Raw genomic sequence first — 26,833 nt, forward strand, 5'->3', positions numbered from 1 at the left:
ACCCACCTAAGGCTGAATTCATCCCTCTCCTGTAATTTTGTCAAGGCTTCTGTGGAAGTTTTTGCTTTTTTCTAGGATAACTAACTGAGAGAAGGTGACCGGCAGCTGCTGGGGCCATCTTGACTTCCACAGGGTTTCTCCCTGCTGATTACACACAGATGAAAGCAGAACTGAGAGGTAGGAAGTGCGAGAAAGGCAGACACCTAATATTCTTTGAATACCTTAATCCAAATGGGTCTAATTCCACCCTTGGAATTTTCAGGTATTTGAGCTATTTTGCTAAAACAATTTGAGTTAGATATCTGTCACTTGCAAATAAAACAGTCCTGAGTGAAGAAAATGGTCCCCCTTGCTAAATCCATCCTACATCAATAATTGAAGGCACCCAAAACTTAATCACAGTCAAGTCAATTCCTTAACACAGTTACCAACAATATCTTTGGAGAATGAGGGTGGGGCAGATGGAAAGAGCATTCCAAACTACACAGCACACATAGATGAGACCAGAATCTTAAATCTTAACTTCAAGGGATTTCCCATACATGTCTTAAATTTCAAATACATTAGCTTTATAATAAGTAAATAGGAAGAGGTAGGTCTTTATCAAGGGACAATAGGTCTGTATCAAGATACAGAACTGGTCCTTGAAATATGATTTAATGGTTAAGCCAATTTGAAATGAAAAAATGTTCCCACACACGTTAAGATTGGCATCCTCTTTTAAAACTGCAAATACACTGAAAATCGTTAGAAGTAATAATTCAGGAAATATGTAATTCAGAGTAATGTAGGAATTCAGTCAATCAGATGGAGGCCTGCTACATTAGTTTAAAAGTCTAGGTTATAAAACACTTTTAAAGAAAAGCAATCACAAAGCGTTTAAGAACACTCTAAAACTGGAGCCATACTCTAAAAAAAGTCCTATATAGTAGGAAAGAATTATGAGGGGTCCAGCATTAATAAAGAGGATAGAAGGACTGTGATTTCCATGTCAAGGTGTTCATAAACTTATGGTTCTCAATTTCTGTAACTTCTTGAAAACAGTTTGTTTTCTGAAAGTGTTTAGTGTTCTCTGTGCAATGCTAGTTGCACTCCTGTTTTCAAAAAGTTACATCCACAGCTGCCTTAGTACAAAATGCTAAATAAGTATCAGCAATGCAAATTCTAGCCCACTGATACCTAAATAACCAAATTCCAGGTGGAGATCAAGATTTTGTTCACGTAATAAAATGGAGTTGCCATATGCCTATGTCAGATAATGACACTTAGGCTGACATTGTCATTAACAAAAAATGTATCAGAAATAGTAATCTCTCAAAAAGGAAAGCGAAAACTTATTTTGACTTTTCCACTTCACATTCAATAAAAAAAAATTACACTTTTCCTATCTTAATGCACCCTGAAAATTCAGAAATAAAATCTAAATTACTTTTATATCTCCCATTTGTCAACAACTGCAAAAGAAAGGTCTCATTAGCATACAGAGCAAACCAAAGCAAGATGAACAAGCTTCATTGGGATCAAGAAAACCAAATACACTGCAAATCTCTTTGTCAAACAGAGCTTTCTATAACTAAATTCAGGACTAAATAAGTCACAGAATGTTACTTCCAGATATTTTTATGAATGTGGTTTTAAGTTTTGAAAATCCTACAATAACTAGTTTTTACAATTTTAAAAAATCTTAGTCATTTTTATGAGATGTCTTAAAGAGGGCATTTCGCTTCCCAAAGAAGTTAACTCATTAAGCGGAAGCCCAGTCCTAGACTGCTTTGCCTTGGGAAGCAGACCAGTGACAGAAAGCAAAGCTGGAGCCAGAAACAGTCAAGAAAATTGCCAAAAAATGCAAATGTTTAAGGGAAGAGACTCAGATATTTGTGCATTCCTGTTCGTAGCAGCATTATTCAAAGTAGCCAAAATATGAAACCAATCTGTGTCCATTGATACATGAATGGATAAACAAAATACGGTATGTACATACAATGGACTATTATTCAGCCTTAAAAAGGAAAAAAATTGACACGTACAATATGGATAACCTTTGAGAATATTATGTTAAGTGAAATAAGCTGGTCACAAAAGGGCAAATATTGTACACTTCCATTTATATTAGGTGCCTAGAGTAGTCAAATTCATAGAGACAATAAAGTGGAATGGTGATGCAAGGGGCTTGGAGGAGGAGGAATAAGAAGTTATTAATAAGTAGAGAGTTTCAGTGGGAAAGATGAAAAAGTTTTGGAGATGGTGGTGCTGATGGTTGCACAATAATGTGAATGTACTTAATACCCCTGAACTGTACACTTAAAAACAGTTAAAATGGTCAGTTTTATGTTATGTGTATTTTGCCACCAAAAAATAAAGCAATTGCTTATAGGGACAAGCAAGCTGAGTGGATTGTGGATGAGTGAAGCAGGTCAGGGTTTGTGACAATCAGAAGAGTAGAGATTCTGGTGAACAAGTGTGCAGGTGTCCTCTTTAAAAAGAACAGGACAGGCATTGCTCAGCTCACAGCCACATAGAAATTGGACCCAGTATTATAGGCAGATACTGCGATTTTTCAAGAGAAGCCTGAAATCCGTATTTTATGAGGTACTTTATTTCTTTTTTTTTTAAATGGGAAACAGATTTTTAAAGTTTTAAAAACACTACAGTTCACATAAAGCATGTGTGCAGGCCTCTGGCAGACACCTTTCTATTTAGACAGTGATTTAGCCACATTCCCTCCGTGTGCAAAGGCCACACAAGCCAGGGGAGTAAGCCCAAGCCTGAACAGTATCAGCCTGTGCAAAGGAATTACTTCCAGCCAGGATGGTCAGCCTATGCATTGAGGAAGGAAAACATGTGAATACATCACAACTATAACCTTATTCTAGGAAGCTACAAACAAGTGGAAATGGAGTGTTTTTATGTGTGTTTAGTTTTCCTTCTGTATATCTAAAATGACAGCCTTTACAATTCTTGTATATATAAGAATAGGCTGTTTGTTTATTGGCCAGTTTAATAGATTCCCACATTATCTCAGGCAAGAGAAGGTATAAAAGTTGTGAGCAGCTTTTCTCCAAATCAGAGGAAGGACAACTTCCTCGTACCCCTAACTTGTACAAATGGGGCTGTGGGAGTTTGAATTCTAAAACAAAACCAGTGTTTTAATGTTCTGTCTCATGGAGTTGGGGGACAGGGAGGGAAATTTCAAAATAGTAAAACATCTTAGAATAAACTAACATGAGTCATAAATAATGCTACTCTGAAACAGAACTAATAGCTGTTAAAAGTACACATCCTCTTTTCTTCAAAATCACAAGTTTTATTTTTGTTTGTGTTTATCTTATTCCTATTCTGTAAATGAAGCAAATAAATATATTTCGTGTAAGACTGCAACTTGAATTAACTGATTGCTAGGCAGTAATATTCAATTCAGTTCAACAAGAGTTAACTGAGCATCTTTTGTTTGCTTTGTGTTGTGATGAGCGTAGTAATATATAAGAACCATGTCCATCTACTTTCCCCACCATTAACACTGCACCCAAACTGCCTAGCTTACATTTCAAATCAGGTAACAAGAAAAATAAACATGAAAGAATTGGCAAGCAGGAAAGGGCAGAATCTACCCTCAGGTTCCATATGGTAGAAACATATGGGGCCGTAATAGCCTCAACCCTTCTTGGGAGTCATCTTGTGAGAGGGTAAGTGTGAGAGCTGGGAGAGACAGCAAGAGGGCACTGGGCCATCTTCTGCCTGTAGTACATAAAGATTTTGCCTTCGTTGCACAGATAAGGCATCTGAGTCTCATTTAATGGATTGGTCCAAAGGCACATCATAAATGGGAGAGGGGACCAGAACCCAGACCCCTGCCTCCAGGACACCCCTCCTGCCCCAGTCTACTGCCCATCGCATCACCAGCAGCAGTATTCTTCATTCAGTCAAGGAGCATTGATTTAATGAGAGTCTTCCTTTGCTGTGCCAGGCCCACCAAGGTTTGGGGTTCCTCTTGTCAACATTGTGAAACGTTTAGGGCAAGAACAAGGAGAGGAGAGAAATATGTGGGTGAGTTCTGTTTCCAGCAGTGCCACACAATGTCTGCACCTCCAAAGGGTCACCATAGGCTTGGTCTCCAGCTCTACACATTCAGGAATGTGATTGTATCAGTTCCCTCAAGAGTGATGGTCTCGGGGACGGACTCGCTCACCAAATACTCAACACTGATTCATTAGCCAGAAGCCATTTTACTCATGTACAGTGAGAAACATTGTTATGTGGGCCAGGAGCTGCTTCTGTCTGCTGTGAAGCCCCTTTTAGGGAACCAAATCAGTAAAAGGAGACTCCTTGAAAAAAGCCTCAGAGAAAGAAGGCTTTGGTGGACTGAGTGCCAGGTAAACCACACAGCTGTTCACAAAATACATGAAAATGCACGCCATGGTTCCCTCCTCTGTTACACATCTTCAGCCTGCAATTGCCACCACTCTTCTCCCCTGCACACCCTACCCCATTCTCTTTTGGTCACAATAATATTAACAACTAATATTAATAACCTATCAAAAACTTACTGTAGGCTAAGCACAACTTTCATATTTTCCCATGCATTATCTCATGTAACCTCCCCAACGTTGTGAGATAGGTACTGTCATTATCCTCCCTATAAAAAGCTGAGGACTCAGAAGGTTAATTTTTCACATAGTCATACAGCAAGCAAGCAACCAACCACGATTCAAACTCAGAAAGTCAGGCCCCAGAGCCCATGCTCCTAACCACAAGGCTATCTTGCCTGCAGATGTTTCATGCCCCTCAACGCCCCTTACAAGTGGCATTGCCTCTGAAGAAGCCTTTAATGTCCCCATGACCAGATGTGATCTCACCCTCTTCCAGGCCCCATTTCTCCATCAGCTTTTGTTTCATATGTAACTACCATCCCACTTCTAGGTTCAGGACCCAAGGCAAACCCATCTGCATTAGTCTGCTCCAGCTGCTGTTACAGAATGCCACTGGCTGGGGGACTTAAACAACAGATTATTTCTTTTCTCACAGTTCTGGAGTTGGAAGCCAAATATCAAGGTGCCATTAGAGTTGTTGAATGCATGAATTTGGGGAGTACACACTTCAGTCCATGGGACCATCTAATAATGAATTACACCTTACAGCAAACCATGTTATTCAAAGGTTCCATTGAAAGTCTTTGAAACTTCCATTTGCAACAAATACTATTCATTATCTGGTTATATGGGGTTTAGCTATGGCACAGACACAAGGTAAATCCTACCCTCCTAACCTATGCTTAACAATTCATTCTTGAAGGGGGACAGTGTTGGGGTTCAGCAGTGCTTTACCAGGCTCCTTGTGTTACCATCACATTTTGCTGATGAGGAAAACCCTCAAGTCAGAGTGCATGCCTGCCTCCAAGGCAGTACTGCAGAACTGTTTAAGGGAGTAGGCTCTAGAGACAGACTTGGGTTTTGTTCATTGTTATGCTGTGTGACTTAAGTCAAGTGGATTACCCTCTCTGAGCATCAGATGCCTTATCTTTGCTTTTAAACCAACCCCCTGCCTTTGTACAGGGAAGGAATGGAGACTGACTTGGCTGATTCTGAGACAACCAAAGGCAGTAAAGAGGTAAGTGGTGAGAGCTAACTGGATTTCTGCTTAAGGAAAAGTAATGAATCCCCCATGTGGCATCAGGCCACAACAGGGTCCTCCCCGGGGTCATTCAAATCATATTCAGTAGGGAATGGCCCTAATGCTAAGAATGGTAGCCACCATTTTAGAATAACTAGGTAACCAGAGGTAAGACAAGACCCCTTTCTCAGGAGTGTGCAGTGATTTGTCATAGTTTCTGGCTAAACGGCACTGTTTTCTATACTCTGCCACATCTGAGAAACCTCCTGCCTTATGAGTCCATACCTCCCCAAGAGGAAGTCAAGAATTTGCCTCCCCAGCCTACTTTGCGCATCTTGGCTCCACCAGTCAACAGCATCCATCCAAAAATTCTTTTCAGAAAAGAGTATGGTAAAGAAGGAGGTGGGGATTTGTGGAACATGGCAGAGAGACACCCAGTTTGCACAGGCAATAGTAATGGATTCCTGATCCCACCAGAAAGAACTCACTTGCTGGTATGAGCAGAGGGACCTATGTTCTGTGTTGGCCACACCAGGGTCTCCACTGGAGCCACCAGTGGTTCAATTTGTATAGTATTCTTGGCTGCATGGCCTTCAAGTCTGACATGATCCTTCTAGAAATTCTGTGGGCTCCTTAATATCTTTTTAAAAACTTCTTTCTGTATAAACTAGCCAGAGTGGCCACTGTTGTTTGCAGCGGAGAACCTCAAACCAGCATGAAACCAGCTAGCTGTTGCACCATTAAATCAAAGTCAAGAGAGAAGAAACACATTTTGGCATGTGAGAAAGACTTTTTAAATCCTATAAATATGAATAATTGAAAAAAATTAAGGAACTCTGTAAAACTTTGCTAAGTATAAGTTGATCATTTGTTCCAAAAGATATCTGAAACTTCTGTAGACAGTAAGAAAAGATATGGCAATTCCATCAGCACAAAGTTATACACATGCACACACACGCTAATATTACTACTCAAGAGTTCAGGTTACATAGACTTAACCTATATCTGTGACCATGAGGACTTACTAGCTTAACCTTCCCTGGCCTTGAAGTTTCTGATTTATGAGCTAGTTAAAAACCAAGCAATTATTTCCCAGTGGGTATTAAGAACACTAATATATAAGCAGGGCAATTTAACGATTACCTAGATAAGCTGGATCTTAAATCCTAGGCATTGAAAAGGGTTTACACAAAGCATTTATGTAATTCACCAAAGTCATTTCAATGCTAGAACAGCTTAGACTTTACACAGAGGGCACCTAATAAGGGCCCTTCAAGTCTTAACCCCTTACGGACCAAAACTTGAAAATAAAACCATCCTGCAATTTGCTTTCTCAAAGATGCAAGTATTTAGTTTAATAGCATCATCTTTCAGGATTAATGACCTAAAAGCATAGAAGATCTAGGCCTTTCCAAACTTTGGATTTCCTAGTTCTTTGGATTTGTCTCACATAAATAAGATGAAGTCAGTGACCCAGACTACTTACCTGAGCCCCCAAACCTTGACTATGCTTGTGCAGTTAAGTGTTCTGAAGTGAAAATGAGTTATTTTTGCATATACAACATTCATTCCCAATTCTTAGGGTACTAACATCCCAACTATCACTGGAGACCATATTCTCCCATTTCCAGTCTACTTGCTTTAATGAGGGAGTGGTTTAACCCCTCTCCAGGGCTGGGCAGTGACCCAGGCCTGACCAATCAACCTGACTGCCATGTTTGGTTGAGAGATTGTCATATAACCAATTCAGGGCAATGAGAATCAAACCTGGAAATTTTGCTAGAACCATAGGGAAAGAGTAGCTCTCTGCTGGGGTCGCTCACCCAACAAATGAGCCTGGAGCTTCCAGTGGTGTCTTGACGTCATGAAGGGAGGGCCTGCCTGAGGATGAAACCAACCCAGAAGAATACAGAGCAAAGAAATGGCAAGAGAAAGTCTTCTGAAGATGTTGTCTGAGACCTGGGTCCAACCAGGCCTTTGCCTTTATGGTGACAGAATCACTTAGTTTCATTTTTTTTCCTAAGCCCCTTTGAATTAGGTTTCTATCATTTGTAACCTAAAGAGTCTTAGCGGATATAAATGCTTTTAAGTTGAGACTTTAAGAAAGATAGCAGAAGTGTTAACTATTTAACTTAAAAAATACAAAATGAGTTTATACCTGAGGTTAAATTCCTGCTATGAAAAGCATCCTCTTCTAGTATGTGCTGCCTACCCATGGTCCCCTGCTCAGGGAAACCATGCCAGAGAAGTCTGTGCACATGGCAACCACCAATGGACCTGGAATAAACAGCCAACCGACAGACATCTAATTATTTTGCTGGCCAGGCTCCAACAGCTGTCTGCCTGGCTTAATGAGCTGCACCAACAGAAACTCTTACTTATGAAGATAAGTGAGATGCTGAGCCAGGAGATACTGAGCTCTCACTCAGGCTGCTGCCTTGTGGGTGGGCCATTCAGAGGACATATGGAAAATGAACCAACAGTGGATAGGAAAGAAAAAGAGAGAGGCCAGTTGAGCAGAGACAAGACCTCTGAGAAAGATACTGACTTCATCCCCAATTGTCCAGGCCTCTGTTTTGGCCCCCATGGGATCTCTCTGTACCCTGTTTCACAGGCACAAATTCCTTTCAAGGGGCAGAGCAATATGGTGATCAGAGACCATGGCTCCCCAGGACCACCTGGATGTGAGCCCTGACCCCCACTGACCACCTACATGCCTTAGGGACATTCTCTAAGCCTGCTCATCGTAAGCAGAAAGGGGAAAGTGACACTCTACCTCGTGGGGTAAGGGAGAGGGGTCCATGTGATGATACACTCAGAACCACGTAACAACAGTAGGAGGCACCATCACAGTGTGCCCGCTGTACTTGAATTAGGTTGAGTGATGTCCTAGTCTTTGATCACTGACAGAGCCCAAACTAAAGCAACAATTTACTAAATGATAAACTTAAATATATTTTTGTGCAATACTTATAGAACTGTCATTGTATGGCTGTAACCACAGTGTAAAATCCTCCTTAACAGAGGAAAACCTTAGCTGTGGGTGATGCACGAAAGTGATCACGCTGTTCTTATCCATGTTCTGTATTGTGCCCTGTTCCTCTTGAGTCTGGCACTGACCCTTAGGACTAGTAAATCTGTATGCCAGGGCTAATGTGCCAACTCCTCAGACTTCTCTGTCTGCTACTGCTCACAGCTCAGCCTCCTTTTCAATTGCATTCTACAGCTCAGGCTATTTCTGCAGGTTCTTGTTCCTGCAGGGCAGGTGCCCCAGCGTGCAGTACACATGCCGTGCAGAACATGCAGGTGCTCCACAAGAGGGAGAGGGTCTTCAGTCTGTCCTGGCTTTTGGCATGAAGGAAACAGCTCAGCGAAAGCCAGAAGCCTCCTCATTACTTAAACAGCTGTACTGTGATTTCTTCCTGTTCTGGGTGGACCCACCCCTTCTGAGCTCTGGGGAAAAATTCACCTAAAGGTTGGGGGGTTTTACTCTGTAAACGTTTTGTCCCCTTCTGGGAAAACTACACAAGCAACTATACAGACTTTGTCCCTTTCCAAACAAGTATTGTTTAATCATTCTGAGCTGCTGTGTTATGCTTTCCAGCCTTTAAAAAAGAAACTGATTTTACTAAAGATGCACATCACCTTTCAAAGATTCTTTTTATTTAGAAAAATATTCTCTACTTCCACAGCAAAAAAAAAAAAAAAATCACAGAAATATTCTTCAAATCTGTTCCCCAAAATACATTAAGACTAAGAGGCTTACAAGAGTTCCTGAGAAAGGAATAGAAGTTTGATTTCTTGAGGAAAAAAATCAGGGTCTTTCACAAAGGCCCTGGTGTATTTGGTTTTGAATTCTTTGCTACAAGGCAATAATCAAGGATTATATAATACAAGGCAATAATCAAGGATATAGGCAAAACCTATATCCCCAAGGTTTTTCTCCCTCCCTTCTTTTGTTAGGATTAGGATGCGAAGTTTTTAGTACAACTGCTACTCTATAAACCAGAGACCTAACATATTCTTACACCTACAGAAGGGGGCTGGGGTGGGAGGGCTGAACCTATCTGGCGCCCTCCAGTGTCTCAGTCAAGGGGACATCTCCATGTGGGAGTAAGCCGCTTTGTGACTTTACAGTCAGTGCCTCAATTTACAAGCAGGTCTAAGTTTCTTCCTAACCCAGAATGTTTAGAATCAGGAATGTTCTAAGCACTGACTTATGTCAGCTTTGTCCTGTGGGTCCTGCACAGTCCAGACATGACTTGTGACCATCCTTTGTGGAAATACATTCCAAGTTCCAAATAAGACATAGTGTCCCAGTGCTTCTGACCCTACAGGACTGTCCCCAGTGCCAAGACGTTAGTGGTGGCCAAGGCCTGCCCTTCGTCACCTCACCCCACTCATGCTGACCAAGCAAGGGAACCCCAAAGAGTTAAGGTAGGATGGGGGGTCCTTCCTGTCCCTCCTTTTGGTTCCCCCTCAGCTACTGGCAGAGAAGGTGGAAGGCAGGAGCCTGAGGCCGGGAGGGTGGGCCCCAGGGCCACAGAGCACAGGAATGCGGGAGGGCAGGAGAATTCTCTGAGGCTTCGCTGGCTGGTTCCCTGAGCTCAGCCCGGGACTGCCTGTGCTCTTAGCTTTCATCTCCACTGTCGGTTGCTAAGTGCTATACATAATGAGAAAGTAAATAGTTACACAGCACAGTTGGGGATACACAAAAACACACATCAATCAGCCAAGAAAAAAAAACTCTCAAAGTTTCTAGGTTTATTTTTAGACCTTGGTTGACCAATTGAGCAACCTTAATGTCCAAAGGAAGAGAAGCTGGGGCTTAAAAGTGTATTTAGAAACAAAAGACATGGATACTGCAGATCTCGAGGCCCATCTCAGTTTATAAAATATGCAGCAGTGGAGTCCTCGGGTGTTTAAGTACCTCACGGTGATGTTTTGAATAGGATACAGCATCCAGTGCACTCACAAGACCTGCTCAACAGAAAACCCCATCCCCTGTCACAGGGCAACTGGTATTCCTTAGTAAAGCACTCGATTTAATAAGAGTAACTAAAGCAATGCTAAGTGATGAGCTCAGATCCCCTGAGGAGAGGACAAGACCTTTATGCACGTGGTGTTTCCCACAATGTCTGCGCAGTGCCCTGGCCAGAGCAGACAAGCAATAAATATTTGTTAAATAAATAATAATAATAGTCCCAGGAGAGCCCTTATTTCTAGGCAAGATTATCATTATGACCTTCTTAAGATTTCCCACATGGTGACCAAACTAGCCAACCATCGAAGGTTTCAAAGATAAATTCATCACTATGAAATGGGGTCCGAAGGGAGACACTTAACAGAGCATTAGAGAGCATTCCTGAAGGGTGCTGAGACGATGGGTAAGCTAAAGGAGAGAAATAATCAGTTTAGCCTCCATTTCCTCCTCATTCTATTCCAAAATAAATTATAGTTGGATTTAACAAAAATTTTTTTAACTACTTCCAGAACAACAGATAGCATAATATAAAACAATGAACTAACAGCAAAGCAAGAATAATACTGAGTGAGTCATTGAGATTCACTTGCTTTCTTCACCTGTAAAATGAAATTATAGGTGTGGGCCTACCGCCTCCTGGCAGCCCAGTAGAGATAGATGAGAAATTGTTGTTGGAAACACTCCACACTTCTCCAGCTCTACACACGAGCAGCGCCAACATGTTCAAGTTACAGGCAGATGTGGGGCCAACAGGCTCCTTATAATTCTCAGTGTAACCACCCAATTCCAGGTAAATGCAGTCTTCCTCTCTTCAAACAGACCCTTCTGATTACAACATCACTAGCTTATAGTTGGGAAAAAAAAGCACAAATCAGGGAAGTCATTTGCTTTATAGAAAGTTTAAACAAAAGACACCATTTCATAAAGGATACTCAGACAATTGGTTAATAAGTTAAAGGAGAGAAATAATCAGCTTAGCTTCTTATTTTCTCTTCATTCCACACCAGAATAAATTATAGGTGGATTAAATGATTACTTTTTTTAAGTGAAGAATTTTTTTAAGCTGTAGAAAACAGAGCTGCATATTTACCAAACCCTGTGAAAGAATAAAGCAGGCTGTCCTATCATAGGAGAAATTATAGTGGAACATTTGCCACTAAATTTGAATAATCTATAACTACATCAATGGGCAAGTGATACATTGGGAAAATAATTGTAGCAAAGTGACCAAAGATATTTTATTATGCATTATTAAAGATCATATGCCCATAATATATATTTTAAATGAAAAACAAAGCAAGTTTATAGACTAATAAGTATATTATGACTGTTTTTTTGTTAATAAAAAATGAGCCCCCTTTGCATCTGTAATTCCAGGGTGCGTAAATCCCAGGGCAAAATACCTAGCTGAAACCAAAATTAGTCAAGGGGAGAAATGAAGTTTAAAACCCATTTGTTGCTTACAAACAGCCATCCAGTGTCTCTCTCTCTCTCCTGCTGTGGCAGAAGCAAACGAAAATTCCCCCCAACCTATCCGCTCCAGATAAGCGCTGGCCCAGGTAATTACCCATTGATATGGAGATGAACTATTCTCTCCACCCCTTGGAAACACCTGTTGATACGGAGCTGCACTAAAGCCAGGCGAGAGATTCTGGAAATACTGCAACTTTGCCCACAGAATCTTTACAAAGATGTGTATTCGTATGCACAAACAAGGAGAAAGGTGAGATGAGCACCCCAGGCCTTTAACACTGGCTACCTGAGAGGCACGGGAGTAGAAATGGCCGGGAAAGGGTTTTCTTTGTATATCTTTGTCCTGAGTTGTAATTTGAAAAAAAATAAAATCTTAATTTAATTAACTGAATAGAAAAATATCTAAGGACAAAGAACATGTAACCAAGAATTAGGAAAAGAAGAAATGCAATTAGTGTCTAATATGAAAAAGGAATGTTCAGCCTCAGACTCACTAGTAATCAAAGAAAATGGAAATAAAGCCTTTTTTGGTCACCAAATTAGAAAAAGAATTTCAAAGTGTGGTATCTAAGGTAAGAGAAAAGAACATGAAGCTGACATAATCACATAATATGAGTTGCCTTAACCCACTTGGAAAGCAAATGGCAGAATGAGTGAAGATTTTTTTTTGAAGTTCAAACAACCAACTTTAAAGGCCACTGGAAATACATCCTCAGATAAATCTTACAGAGAGAAAAGTTTATTGTGCAAAAGTGATAATAGCAAAAAATTACTTAAAATGACTGATAATAGAATGGCTAAGTAAATTGAGGTATATCCATTCAGTGGAATATTATATGCCCAATTAAGCATTGCTTACAAAGAATATATAATAAAATATAAAATTCTTGTAAAAGTAAAAATGTCCACTTCTTTTACTCTCAATACTTCTGATATAAATGTGTGAGGGGTTTTCCCACACCAATCAATTCTCCAACTCTCCAGACACCAACTGAGTGCCCCATAATTCAATTCTGACACTAACAACCAGAGTTAGCACAGATTCCAAAGGCTGAGAGCTCAGCCCCACAAGACTGCCCCTACTTCAGATGCCAGTTGCAAGTCCCAGGTTGTCACCTGTACTTTTGACCAATCAGCTGTAAATTAACAGTTCCCCCAACCCTCTCCTTGCGTTTAATAATTTGTTAGAACAGCTCACAGAACTCATGAAAACAGCTTACTTACTAGATTACCAGTTCCTTATGAAAGGATACAACTCAGAAACAGCCAGATGGAAGAGATGCAGAAGGCAAGGTATGGGGGAAGGGATGTGAATTTCCCATGCCCTGTCAAGCCAAGCCACCTGGATGTGTTAGCAACCTGGTAGCTCTCTGAACCACACTGCTTTGGATTTTTATCGAGGGTCTTTTATATAGATGTGATTGATTAAATCATTGGCCACTGGTGACTGAACTCAATCTCCAGTCCCTCTTCCCTCCCTGTAGGTAAGCAAGGGGACTGCAAGCTCCAACCCCTTTACTGAGTGGTGGGTTCCCTCAAATAATGGGCTGTTTCCTCTGGCAACCTCCCTCTTCTGAGGGTCACCTCATTAGCATAAATTCAAATAAGGTTGAAAAAGACTTACTTTAAATAACAAAAGATGCTCTTCCTAGCCCTACCAATCAGAAATTCTAAGGGTTTTAAGGAGCCCAGAGCCAGGAACTTGGGACAAATACCCAATGTATATTTCTTATTTCACAATATCATAGCTTAGGATATATGGTCATATGTAAAATAAATTTTCACTTATGGAAAAGTATGACTATGTAATTAAGAAACAGCTCTCTCTATAAAAATAATGAAATGTTCCAAATATTAACCCTCTTTGCCTTTGAATATTTGGATAATGGTAATATTTTTTTCTTCTTTCTAGTTTTCTATATTGTGCAGATCTTATTTCATGATAATGCCTAACTTTTTTAATAACAGTGGAGGAAAGGGTATGGAGGGAACAGCACCCAAGGCCTGAGGAACCTATTATTTAAGTGACTGAATTAGAAAAACGTAAGGCACAGTCTTCCTATTCCTCTCAAGAAACTTCAGAGACCAGGCAGAACTGATTTCTAATTCTCACAGCCTGTCCTTTGGCCCAGCTTGGAAACAGCCCTCATGTCTTTCAAAGGGTGAGGTGGTGAGAACTAAGCTAAACTGACTTCCCACATCCAGTCCTCCCCTTACAAGTCACAAAACAAAATCCCATCAAAATGCTCTTACTGTAAATATCCTATTAGAAATTTAGGATCAGATGCCTAAAGAAACGTGTGTGTGTGTGTGTGTGTGTGTGTGTGTGTGTATTTCTGTGTGTCTGTCTATTTCTATGTCTGTGTATCTGCTTCCTGTCCCCCTTCCTCTTCTTTAAAGGTCAGCAAGACTAACTCCAGGGCAATGGTACAGTAATCTACTTCATTTATCAAATGAAAAACCTAAATGATAAATAATAAATATATTTATCAAAATAGAATAACAACACAAAAGAATGAGAACAAAAGGAACCCCCACCAGGACAAACCCCAATGTTAAACTATTTTAAATATTGGCAGATTAAAGTCCATCTCTCCTCTCAAACTTGCCACAGAATGCAAATTAATAATGTCATATCCCTACCTGAAGTATCCCAGGCCACACACCAACAATGAATTAAACTCAAATATTTAAGTGCATACAATGGTCACATTAACATTCCAAATCCCTTATATAGCACTTCAAAGGTATGTATCAAATATATCTCTATGTAGAAATAATGAAAGAAAATATCCCCCTAATTTAGCTCTTTAGTAAATTCAAGTATTTGCAATATCCTGTAGGAAATTATTTTCTGAAAGCTGATGCACTTGTACCTTTGATATTAAAGAACAGCCACAGCCACCTCACATTTACATGTGTTAGCTCACTTAACCCTCTCAACCTTTGCAACAATCCCGGGAAGCAGATATGATTATTGCCCCAGTTGTCATCTAAAAATACAAAGTCCAGGAGGTCACACAGCTAAGTGGCAGTACTAAGGCTGAAACCAGGTTAACCCAGCTCCGGAGTGGATGTGCTCTTTGTACTACAGAACCACAAGCGGCGCACATACTCTTTTTTTCTTATACCAAAAATATCCATTGTCTGTGCTTGGCTTGGACAACCTGTAAGAAAAACAACTGTTACCACTAACCAAATGAATAGACTATCAGTACAGATTTAATAATTCTGAATGAAGAAGGCACTGAATTACTATATCAGTTTTCAAAATATTAACCAGTCCCCAAATTAGAACTAGAGGGAGGAAGTTAACATGGCCTTCCAATAATGGAAACAGAAAGGAGCAAAAAGAAACAATTAAATGGTCTGGTGGATAAAAAGAAAGGTATAGAAGGGCCTAAAATAGTTTGTCTTATCTCTGCTTTAATAATAGCAGATTAGCATGCTTTCTCTTGGAAATGTCACCTAGGCAACCAGAAATACAAAGACTGAGATGTTGAGGAAAATATATGTATACAAATCTATTTTTGCCATCTCTTAAACATAAATGACCACTATTGCAAGAAGAATAACAATTAGGAGACTATATAGGGGAAAAAGTAGGTACAGAAGAAAGTTCTATAGCTTAAGTACCCAGTGTAAAGTAGGGCAATAAAACATAAAGGGAAGTCTCTATGTGTATGAGAAGCCCCAACCCATTGACTCAAATTCAGCCCAACAGTCTATTGGGAATGTTGAACACTTTCCTGTTTTTTAAATCTCATGTTTTTATCTCATAAACTAAAGGCAGACTAATACAAAAGAGGGTAGGCTGGCAAATTTTAAAACACAATTGGAAAACTATCTTAAGTCCATTTTAACTAAGGTGGCTATATATGACCCTGTTCACCTGAGACAGTCCCTGGTGTAATTATTAAAAAGCATCCTGTTTCACTCTCAAAAGTGTCCTAGTGTGAACAATAAATTGTATGGTCACCTTACATTAAGTCTAGACATATTTCTTGACCAGTTAACAATGTGCTAGCTACTAGGTTGGAAACTTCAATTGGTGAAAAAAAAATGTGTAATATAGAATCCCTAACATCCACAACACTACAATCTAGATGAGAGGAGAGAGATACCACCCAAACAACAATGAAGCAGTGAAAAACTGATGATCATTGGTGTTGTCTAGGCTGAAGTGCCTTAGTTCAGATCAGAGACAAGGTAGACTGTGAACCCCTCCAGAGAGACCCTCCACAGAACTCCCGGTGAGACAGTTGTGCTCCTCGAACACGTATTGTATATGCTAAGCATGATGCCCATGCGGTCTCACTTCCGACACAAAGAGCCATAGCAGCGAAGAACCGTCACTGTGCTCATTTTGCAGATAAGATGCCTCACACACAGTCGTACTGGCAAAGTCAAATGCCTGACTCCCAGGCACATGTTCTCCACCCCTGTGGGTGTGGACATGGTGCCTCCTGACAGCCCAGCCTTCCCCGGCGTGGGTGCAGCGGTCACATTTTCCCAGACATCAGAGTCTCCTGCTTTGTAGCAGCACCAGGTACAGTGAGACCCAAGGGGCTGCTGAGTCCTTTAGAGCCCAGGCAGCAAACAGAGGCTGCTCTTTAATCCCACTGAGGAGACCCACTGAAGAAGCTTTTGAAAGGAGAGTCACGAAGGGTTTAGGAAAGCAACAAAGGCTAGCAAGAGCAGGAAGCCATTCCCATCCCCAGGCCGGAGTGCACTAGTGCAGGCAGTAGCTAAAAGAATCCAAAAAGGGTGGCTATAGGCTAAAAGAATCCAAAAAGGGTGGCTATAGGAGTGGATGCCTGGCAGAAACTGTAGCCCTTGCACACAGGTGAAAACAACCTGGAGTGAGCAACCCAGCAGGAGGGAACGGGGGAAATCAGCACCCTATCCCATTCCCCTTCCAATCTCCCATTGGTGGCCTAGACCCACTGGTGGCCAAATTACACAGGAAGTCATAAGACGAAGGGGACCCTTGATGCTGATGGTAGAGATCAACCTCTCAGGGCACAGAGCCAGGCAGATAGGCAAGAGAGAGGACATGGAGGAGCCAACAAGGGATGCCAGCCTACGTGCTGTGTCCTCACCCTTACAGAAGAGTGTGCTTCAGCCGAGGCAGAGCAAACTGGCCTGGTCTTTCCTTGGGGTTCAAAGAGGTACCACGTAAGCAAGAAAATGCCATCTCAGCATAAATATGAGGCCAGGGCCAGCTTATGGGCAAATGTCCTATGCAGTTACACAAGGCCCTGTGCTCAGAAGGACCCCGCGCTTGGTCTGATGCTCTGCTGACACCATCCTGAAATTCTTGATGATTTTTAAACACGGGCGCCACACTTTCATTTTGCACTGAGCCTCACAAATAATGTAGCCTGTCTTATGCCAGGTAAACGATTTTCTTCAGCTGGTGAGAGTAAATTTTGTAAGTATCACAGTATTCCAGGTATATTATGCAAAGCAAAAAGATCCAAAGTTAATATTAACCAGAATAACAATGATACAGCAGAATATATAATGTAATAAAGTGGAGGGACATTCTACCTTTTTTTCTTCTTTCTTTTTTGAAGTCAAACTGCGAAGTGGCTGAGAAACTAAAATAAGCTGCACCCTGAGAAACGGACCTTAATTACACCTGCCTACCCCCAGCACAGTGGCAATGATTTGGGCTTTTGGTAAATATGATCAATGCAGACAACCAAACAGAATAATTGATGCCCTGAGGTGGACTCTCTTGAAGTATCCCATTTGCTGGGATACAGTTGTTAAATTAGCCAGATAATTGCCAGCATTACCTTTGACTTTGTCCTGTGTGCAGTGTCCACCGAGCCCAGTCTGGAATTCAGTACCGAATACACGTGGATAAATGGCTCCCTGCTGTGCCACCTACACTTATGAACCCTATTTCTAAACCAGTGCTTTCAGAAAGCCTAGAAATTCAAGCCTATATGGCTTCTGCTTCCCTTTCCTGAAAGACTCCAACACCCTTAGCCGTCCTCTGAGTAATTATAGCTCTAAAAGCATCTGGGAAAGCCCCAGGTGAGAAGCCAGAGCAGGGCCAATGACTGCCCTTTCTCCCATTCATTTCCTCCAAGGCCATGGGGTGAAGTAAAGCACAGAAAATGTCTGGCCAAGACAGAGATCAAACTGGCCTCTTACAGGCTGTTCCACCCACCCTTTCATTTCAGAAATAAGAGATGGTACGTTTTAAGTGTTTTGTTTGTTTTGTTTTTTATATGATAATAAAATTTCAATAGATCAAATCAAAAGCATTTACAAAACCTCTACCTCGTCAAGGAACCTGGAATCCAGAATCAGGGGCTCAAGAGTCATAGCGCACATTAGTGAGCTCTACGGTGAGGTGAACGGTGGCCGGGATATGTCCACAGTCGACCCCCCCAGAACAGGTGAATGAGGCCTTATTTGGAAAAAGGGTCTTTACCGATGTGATTAAGTTAAAGATCTTGAAATGAGATCATCCTGGGTTATCTGGGTGGGCCCTAAATCCGACACCAAGTGTCCCTATAAGAGACACACAGAAGAGAGGCAGCTACGTAACCACAGAACCAGAGATGGGAGTGGTGAGGCAGCCTGAAGCCCAGAAACACAGACAGCCCCCAGCAGCAGGAGGAGGCAAGCAAAGGATCCTCCCCAGAACCTCTGCAGGAAGCCTGGCCCTGCTGACACCTTGATTTTGGACTTCTGGCCTCCAGAACGGTGAGAAAGTTCTGCTGTTATAAACCCCCCAGTTTGTGGTAATTTGTTGCAGAGACCACAGGAAACAAATAAAAGCCCTCAGCCACATCACTTACCACAACCTCAGGGAATGGAAAATATGAGGCCTTCCGAGCAGCCCATTCTGTTTCCACCATTCTGGGCCTTGTTCCCCAGAACAGGCCCCCAGAGCAGGCCTCATGTGTATTTGGAGACCATACCTGGGGAGCAGGCTCTACCCATCGCCCTCTAGACCCCACCCTCTGCAGCCCTCCAGCCAGGGTAGCATGGAGGGAACTCCCATTTCCCTTGTCCTGGACACTCTCCTGACACAGCCAAGGTCGCAGTTATGTTTAAACAGCCAGGTTACACTGTCCACTCCTTTGAAGTTTTCAACTAAAAACAAAACAAAACATGTCTTTTTCACATGTGTTTCAGGGACATATTGTCACCTACATCAATTATATAGGAAGGATTTCTTTTTTCTAAATATAATCAATCAGCTATGAAACATACCTAAAACATATGTTGTTATTTAGGAAAAAAAAAAGGAAAATTCTGAGAAGTCATTTACTCTACATTTTGATAGCCAAGTTAAAGTTGTACAAATCAGATTATTCCCAAAGAATGAAAACACACAGATTTGGGGCAAATCTAATATTCCAGATCCAATTGGATGGACACAAGAAACGTTCCTAGGTTCAAATCCCAGCTCCACTGCTTACTGGCTACTGGCCTTGGGTGGGTCACTCCACCTTTCGGTGCTTCAGTTCCCTTACCTGTATAGGACAATTTAAGGCTCCCTTGTGCTGAATTCTCTCTGCTTGCCCCTACAGATCCACCTTCCTACCTTCTCCACTCCACTCTTGGCTGTGGGAGGCTGATTTCTATGCTTACTCAACAAGCTTACTTGCCTTGTGGCTTCTGGTTAGTTTGGCCAATTGGGAGGCATGAGGAGAAGATCAGAGGCAGGAGGTAAGGGCAGGTGTGGACTCGTTCACCTGGACGCCTCCCTGCCAGGCCACAGTTTGGCAGTAGCCTTATTCCTTCCTCTACTGGAGAGTAATTACAGAAGCCACTCTCTCACATCACCCTTTCAGGGCCGGGGTTGTAAGGGTTTGCATACATTGTTAACCCCTCTTCGTCCCTTAACTTTGCCCACATCTTTGTAAATAGTCCCTTCATTAAACTTTCTTCAGTTAAAACCTGAGAGTGTGTCATCTGCCTCCTGATAGGGCCTGGCTGATGAACACTTCAAAGCATTTCTCAGAATTGACTGAATTAATACTTAGTATTTAGAACACTACCTTGTTTCTACAAAGTGCAGCAAGGCATTTGCAATCATTGTTGTTATTAGCAAAAGCTGCCACTTGTCTAAGGCATCCTTGCTATGAGCTATCTCAGTGCTACATTTACCTTCCCTCCCCAAGACCAAGATCATTTACTGTGGCGATAAGTACAATATCCTCAGCTGTATAGATGAGGAGAAAACTATTGGCTTTCCTTTCAACCGGATAATTAAAATACCCTCCTAACTCCTCTGCCACCTTTCTTCTCTTCCCTCTCTTGCTAATATCAGGGGCTTTCTGCTCATGACATTACCACATGCAAAAAATATTCAAGAGCTCCTCACACCTCTCTGAATGAAGTTCAGACTTACCACTATCACTCCCAATTCAATCACAATCTACTTTTAAGAATCTATTAAACATTTCACACTCACCAGGATGGCTATTACTTAAAAAATAAATAAAATGAAATAACAAGTGCTGGTGAAGATGTGGAGAAAGTGGAAGCTTTGTGCATTGCTGGTGGGCATGTAAAATGATAGCTTCTATAGAAAACAGTATGGCAGTTCCTTGAAAAATTAAACAAAAAGTTAAACATAAAATTACTGGATACAGCAATTCTACTTCTAGGAATATACCCAAAAGAATAGAAATCAGGATCTTGAAAAGATAACTGTATACCCATGATCATAGCAGCATTATTCCCAATAGCCAAGAGGTGGAAGCAACCAAAGTGTCCATCAACAAATGGATAAATAAACAAAAGGTGGTACAACCATTCAGTGGAATATTATTTAGCTTTAAAAAAAGGAAGGAACTTCTAATACACACTACACTATAAATGAACCTTAAAGGCATTATGCTAAATGAAATAAGCCAATCACAAAAGGACAAATATTATATGATTCCACTTCTGTAAGATACCTAGAGTAGTCAAATTCTTAAAGACAGAAGGTATAATGAATGGCGGTTCCTAGGGGCTGGGGGACAGAGGAGATGGAGAGTTTTTGTATAATGAATATAGAGTTTCAGTTGGAAAGATGAAAAAGTTCTAGAGCTGTATGGTGGTGACAATTGCACAACAATGTGAGTGTACTTAATGCCACAGAACTGTACTTAAAAATAGTTAAAATGGTAAATTTGTTTAACCACAATAAAAAAATAGTGTACTCAAGAAATACTTATTGCTTGTCTATGGCACAAAACACTGTACTGGGGACACATTGGTAGACAAACCAGAAGTTCACTGTCACCATCAAGGGGGCTCCTCTCCTACACCTTCCCCAAAATGGCCTCATTCCAATCAATCTGTCCCCTAAATATACTTTGCACTTTTGCACTGGAATATAAATTCCTTAAAGATAGGGGACTACCTTGTATTCATCTTATATCCCTAGAACTTAACATAATGTTGCACACATAGAAACTGCTCAAAATTATTGATTGAATAAGTGAGTAAAAATCCAGCCAAAGAGGCCTTTTCTCATATCTTATAGCTGGTCAGTACTTAACATTTCTTGAAGTTAACTGGAGAAACACGCCTGCTCCTACTCCTTAGCCTATGTTCCAGGGATGAAACCTTGAGCAAGCCCAAGCCCTAGCAATGTGTAGCCCTGCAGCCACAAGAAAAGACACCAGACCCAGTCAAAGCCAATGAGCCATAGCCCATTATTGCGAACAATGACGAGATAAGGCTCCTACTTTCTGGATGAGTTTAAAGCCCAGACTACATAACTACTGGAGCTCTTAGAGCCATCCTACAGTGAAATGGGGCCTAAAAGGGGCGCCAGCTCCAAGAAAGAAAATCAGAAATGTGGAGAGAGAAACTGGGTCCTGGTAATGATGCTGGGGCCCTGGATCTTCAAGCTATATCTGAAGTATCTTCCTCTTGACTGATCAGTTATCAGAGCCAAAATAACATTCCCTTTTCATTTGAAACAGTTCGATACTTCCAACAGAATTGAGTCCTAATTAAAATAAGTATCTCCTGAAGAAATTATTACAAAGATAATATATATACACAGCATGTGTACATACATAGTACACACTTGATAAATGGCAATTACTAATGTTAATTGTGGTGATAGTTCATAGTTGTGGTGGAAATTTCCTGACTTCTTCCAGAGATCACTTTTACCTCATGTGATTTGCCCCTGATTTCTGCCTTTGTTGTCTTTCAATGATATGTGCTATCGTGATGACAGAGATACAGCCGTGGTAAGGAAAAGCTTGTCTGACGCCACTTCCTAATTCCACTCCCTGACAGACATCACTAATTGTCTGTCACTCTTTCTGCTGAGCCCAGATCCCACCTTGGCTTCCTATACAACCCAGCTTCTAGGCAGCCACCAGCAATAGGTCACAAATGACATGCAAAATGCAACCAATTGTCTCAGCTCCAGAACAGCAGTTGGCAAAGCTTTTCTGTAAAGAACAGGTAGTAGATATTTTAGGCATGGGCTCTGTCACATAGTCTTTGTGTTTGATTTGTTTTGTTTACAGGTCTTTAAAAATGTAAAGGGCATTTTTGCTCTCTCAGCTGTATAAAAATCCTGCTCTGAAGCCTTAAAATCAGACTCTGAGGCTGTGCCAGAGAACCAGGCACGGTCCTATCTGCCTCTACAGGGCTCCTGGGAGCCCAGTAATGGAGTGCTTGGAATGGAGTGCTTCCTTCTCCGTCCGAAGTGCACCTGCAGAATGCACAGAATTGCCAGAAAAGTAACAAAGGAGTTTTGATAACAGGAGAGTTACTGTTCTCACTGTACCCATCTGAAGACAAGTGTGAATTCCACACTCCAGGGCAAACTGCAATGCAAGGAAGGGCTACAAAGCCCACCCATGTGGTGACCTGCACCTCTGCCTCCAGAACAAATTCACTGCACCACCCCGTGGCAGAGCTCACCTCCATCCCCCACAGCCAAATCAGAGGTGCCCGACCCTTTTATGAAGAAAGCAAAAAAATTCAGTCACTACATTTCTCCACTGTTACTCTGACCCCTTACAATTAAGAAAATACCTATGAAATGGTTCCAACATAGTGTGCCACATTTCTTTTGACCAACTTTTGATTCCTTAATATTTCTGTTTTTCATTGTGGAATATATATACAGTTTGGTCTTTCTCCCTGTTCTCCATATATGTTTCTGGTTTTAGTGAAAAAGACTGAACTTTGCTTGACTGATACTCGTTTATTCACTCAACAAACATTTACTGACAACCACAATCCATGTCTCAAGCACTTGCAGGTAGGAAGACCGCTGGTGGGGAAGCGTGTCAGGAGGCGCATATGCACGGTAACACGGGCACAGGAAGCCAGGGCAGCTCAATCAGCTGCAGGTGGGCCTGGGGCACAGCAGGAGGTCTGCTGGAAGGCAGTGTCACTGCAGCTGAGTAGAGAAGAATGCAGAGGACTTGATGAGACAAAGAAGGGTGGGACGATGGCAGGTGCTGAGACTCAGGCTTGAGCTGAGGCTACGCTTGGAGGAGCTTGGGAGAAGAGACTGGAGAGGAAACAAGGGTGTGGTCATGAAATTCCTTGGAGTCCAAACTCTATCCTGGAAGTCACAGAAAACCTCTGAAGGAAATTAAGCAGAATGACTGGGTTAGATTTTTGTGTTCAAAACAAGATTTCTAGTCACAGTTTGGAGAACATGAAGCAAGAGTGTCCTGATTGGGAGAAAGGCGCCCAGTGTGAAGGCAACTGGAGTAATTCAGGCAAGACGTGAGGAGATCATGAACGAAATCAGTGGCTAGGAACTGAGAGGAGGGGTATCCAACAACAAAAATACTAAGATCCACATTTATGCAACACTCACTGATGGCAAGTCACTGTGTGAAGTGCCTTCTGCATACTAACTCATTTTACCTTCACCTAGTATCAACCTCATGGCAGGAATAAGGAAACACAGAGACATTAAGTAAGAAGCCCAAAGCCTAGGAGCTCTGTGTCTCAACCAGAACTCAGATCCAGCAGTCTGGCTGCCTAGTCTCTCCCCCACAGCCCACCCTCCTAGCACACTTATGGAGAGTGGATATTTAGGACTGGGCCCTGAGGGATTGAAATGGAGGGGACTTCTGGGTAATTCCCAGGGGTCTGGCTTGGGCGCCTGAACATTTGGGTTTAAGCCTCCTCCCCTGAAGGATGACCCTCCCCAAGTCTGTACTTAGCCTCCCAAGATCCACCCCAGTACACCTGTACTCCCACAATCACACCACCCTCCCTTCTCTGCATCCTGCATCTGACCCTAAAACACAGCATCTCCCAGCTGGAGTGAAAAAGCCCACAAGCATTGCCAATTAGGTCTGAGAAACCTAGACAGAGAACCCTGCTCTTGGTAAAATAGCTGCTTAAGTCTGTTATATTCAAATCCGAAAGAACTAGGAAAACTTTGAGCAAGCTTCTGTGGTTTCCTTCTCAGCGGGCAAAACCTTGGCAGCCCTACTTCTGTGTTTCACACTCGTTGCCCTAAGAACAGAACATGCACCATCATTTCGGGCCACCGTTTAACAGCAGAAGCACACTGGCTGGCCTAACCTGCAGCCTCAGACAGACCCGCAGGAAGCAAGTGGTCCTGGCGGGGAGATCTTCAGAGAGCCAAATGGCTTTCTTTCTCCAGGAATGAAAGTTAAAGCAAGCATCTGCAGCAAGAAACTTGTGCATTTCCTGCGGACAAGGGAGACCTCCTGCCCCTCCCGGCCTGATACAACCCACTTTGCACATCCTGCTTCTCTGGGAGCTAAAAATAAATCGGTATGCACTGAAAAACACTCAAATACATCTCCCCAGCACACCCCTTCCCGAGTCCCCCAGGGCAAGAGATGCAAATCGTTCAGGTCCTGAGTCCAAAATGCACACCACGTCCTCCTCTAGGTTCTGCTAGCGCTTTTCCGTCGCTCCCAAGGCCCCCTCCCCAGGTTCCCACCCCTCGCACACGCGTCCTGTGGGCCCTCTGGGCCGACTCCGCAGGCCCGGGAACCAGAGAGCACCCTCGACCCCAACCCCCACCCCGGAGGGATGCTCCAGATGTCCCGGGCCGCCAGGAGCACGAACGCCCCCTTCCGACCCTGCGCGCCCCCGTCCTGCCTGCCTGGCGCGCCTCTGCGCGTCCCTCTACAAAGTTGCTCTCTCTTTTTCTTTCACCCAACCACAGGGTCTTTGGTTGTGTTTTATCTTCCTTCAGAGGCACTGGGAGAAGGGCGGGGGCATTGGCAGAGTGAACTGTGCCCGGGAAGGGCTGCGGCGACCAGGTGCCCAGGACCGCGCGCTCCCTGTTCCCACCCCTGCGGCCGCCGCGCCGCGAGCGCGTCTGCTGACCCCGGCCGCCGCCCCCCGTGCCACCGCCCCCCGCACACCAGCCCCGGCTGCAACTCCGACTCCGCTCTCTCTCGGAAGAAGCGGAGGGATGGCGCTGCGACTCACCGCCTCGGCCGCTCCCCGCGTCTGTGCCGCCGCCGGGGAGGCGGCGGCAGCGCCTTCCCTCCGCCCGCCTCCGGCTGGACATTACAGCCGCCTGCCGCGCCCCCATCCCAAGCCTCGCTGGCTGCCTCCCTCCTCCTGGCCGCCAACCCTCCCCAGTGCTGCCCTGCAGGCAGCTTCTCCCGGGTGGGCTGGACTGCCAGGGCAGGGGGGTCATGCCGAGGCGCGGGGTTTTCAGGTACAGTGGATGCTCCCACCTTGCCTGGGTGCAGCGTCTGGGCTTATCCCCATTGTGCCCCTTCTTTTAGCTCACCGCCCAGGTTCTAAGCAGGTTGTACTGGTACTTTCCAAGGGGTGCCATATGTTTGCTTGTTCGAGTCGTGGCGAGGTCAGATTAAATCTACACCCCCTTCTAGGCTTCTATTAGGAGGAGCCTGGGGTCCCTGCTTCTCAGCGGTGAAGTGCAAGGGAGCCTTGGAGGGACATCCCCACACAGTGACCTAACCAATATTTTCTCTACCCGGAGCCTTCTGTGAATCCTCTAGGGATGTCTTAACCCAAAGGAAAAAAAAAACCTCGGGAGGAAGAAATCTGAGGGGGCCGGCCCCTCGAACCCCAGCTCCTGTGGCCCAGTGCAGAGTGTCAGCAAATCCATCTCGACTGGAGATGATGAGAAACAAACGTTATCAATTCCTCCAACCAATATTTATGGAATGGCTGCCAGCACATGTTTCTACCTTCTTGTGTTGGCCACTTCTGACGTCTCAAAAGCCACTCCAACTTCTTGTGCTTGTCAACCCAAGCCGCATCTCCAGAACCCACAGGTTTCAGTAGCAGCGCAAATTCACTGATTAAAAAAACTTAGGTTAGAAACAACAAAAAGGCACCCTCTACAGCTGTAGTCATCACGACCTGTCTGTGCTTGCCATAATGATTACAAAATCTTTTAATACAACTAGTACAGAAATGGCAGTACTCGTAGGTCCAAATAGCCACCAACTCTGATCTGAAAATCAAGTAAAAGGTTCACCTAAGCAAAATCATCCTCTCCATTCTGCCTTCAATTTCCAGTCATTTACTTCTTCAGGCAAGACTTGAAACGCGTTATCCAAGAGGCCATTAACCCATTACTGGATACTAAAACATTTTTCTGAATTGACTTAGCAGACAAACCCTTTTTTTTTTCACCTTCGGAATACACTTTGTCATTACCTATGGAGTTGAGTTTGTTTTTGTTTCTTAATACTAGGGCTGGGCTCCACCCCAAGAGATTCTGATTTAACTGGTCAGGGGTGCAGCCTTGCATGGCGATTTTTTAACTTTGGCCCCAGGAGATTCTGA

The 26,833-nt window shown here is 42.9% G+C and overlaps 1 protein-coding gene across 1 annotated transcript in view; it reads right to left on the minus strand.

The window, feature by feature from the left end:
* NCALD (neurocalcin delta) overlaps positions 1-25,574 on the minus strand; it is a 397,463-nt gene extending 371,889 nt beyond the window's left edge. The window contains exon 1 of the mRNA XM_036995630.2: positions 25,496-25,574. The gene's annotated coding sequence lies outside the window, so the exon portion shown is untranslated. The remainder of the gene's footprint in view (positions 1-25,495) is intronic.
* Positions 25,575-26,833: the final 1,259 nt, after the last annotated feature.

The sequence above is a fragment of the Manis javanica genome, chromosome 2 (assembly GCF_040802235.1).
Source record: "Manis javanica isolate MJ-LG chromosome 2, MJ_LKY, whole genome shotgun sequence".
NCBI classification, from domain to species: domain Eukaryota; kingdom Metazoa; phylum Chordata; class Mammalia; order Pholidota; family Manidae; genus Manis; species Manis javanica.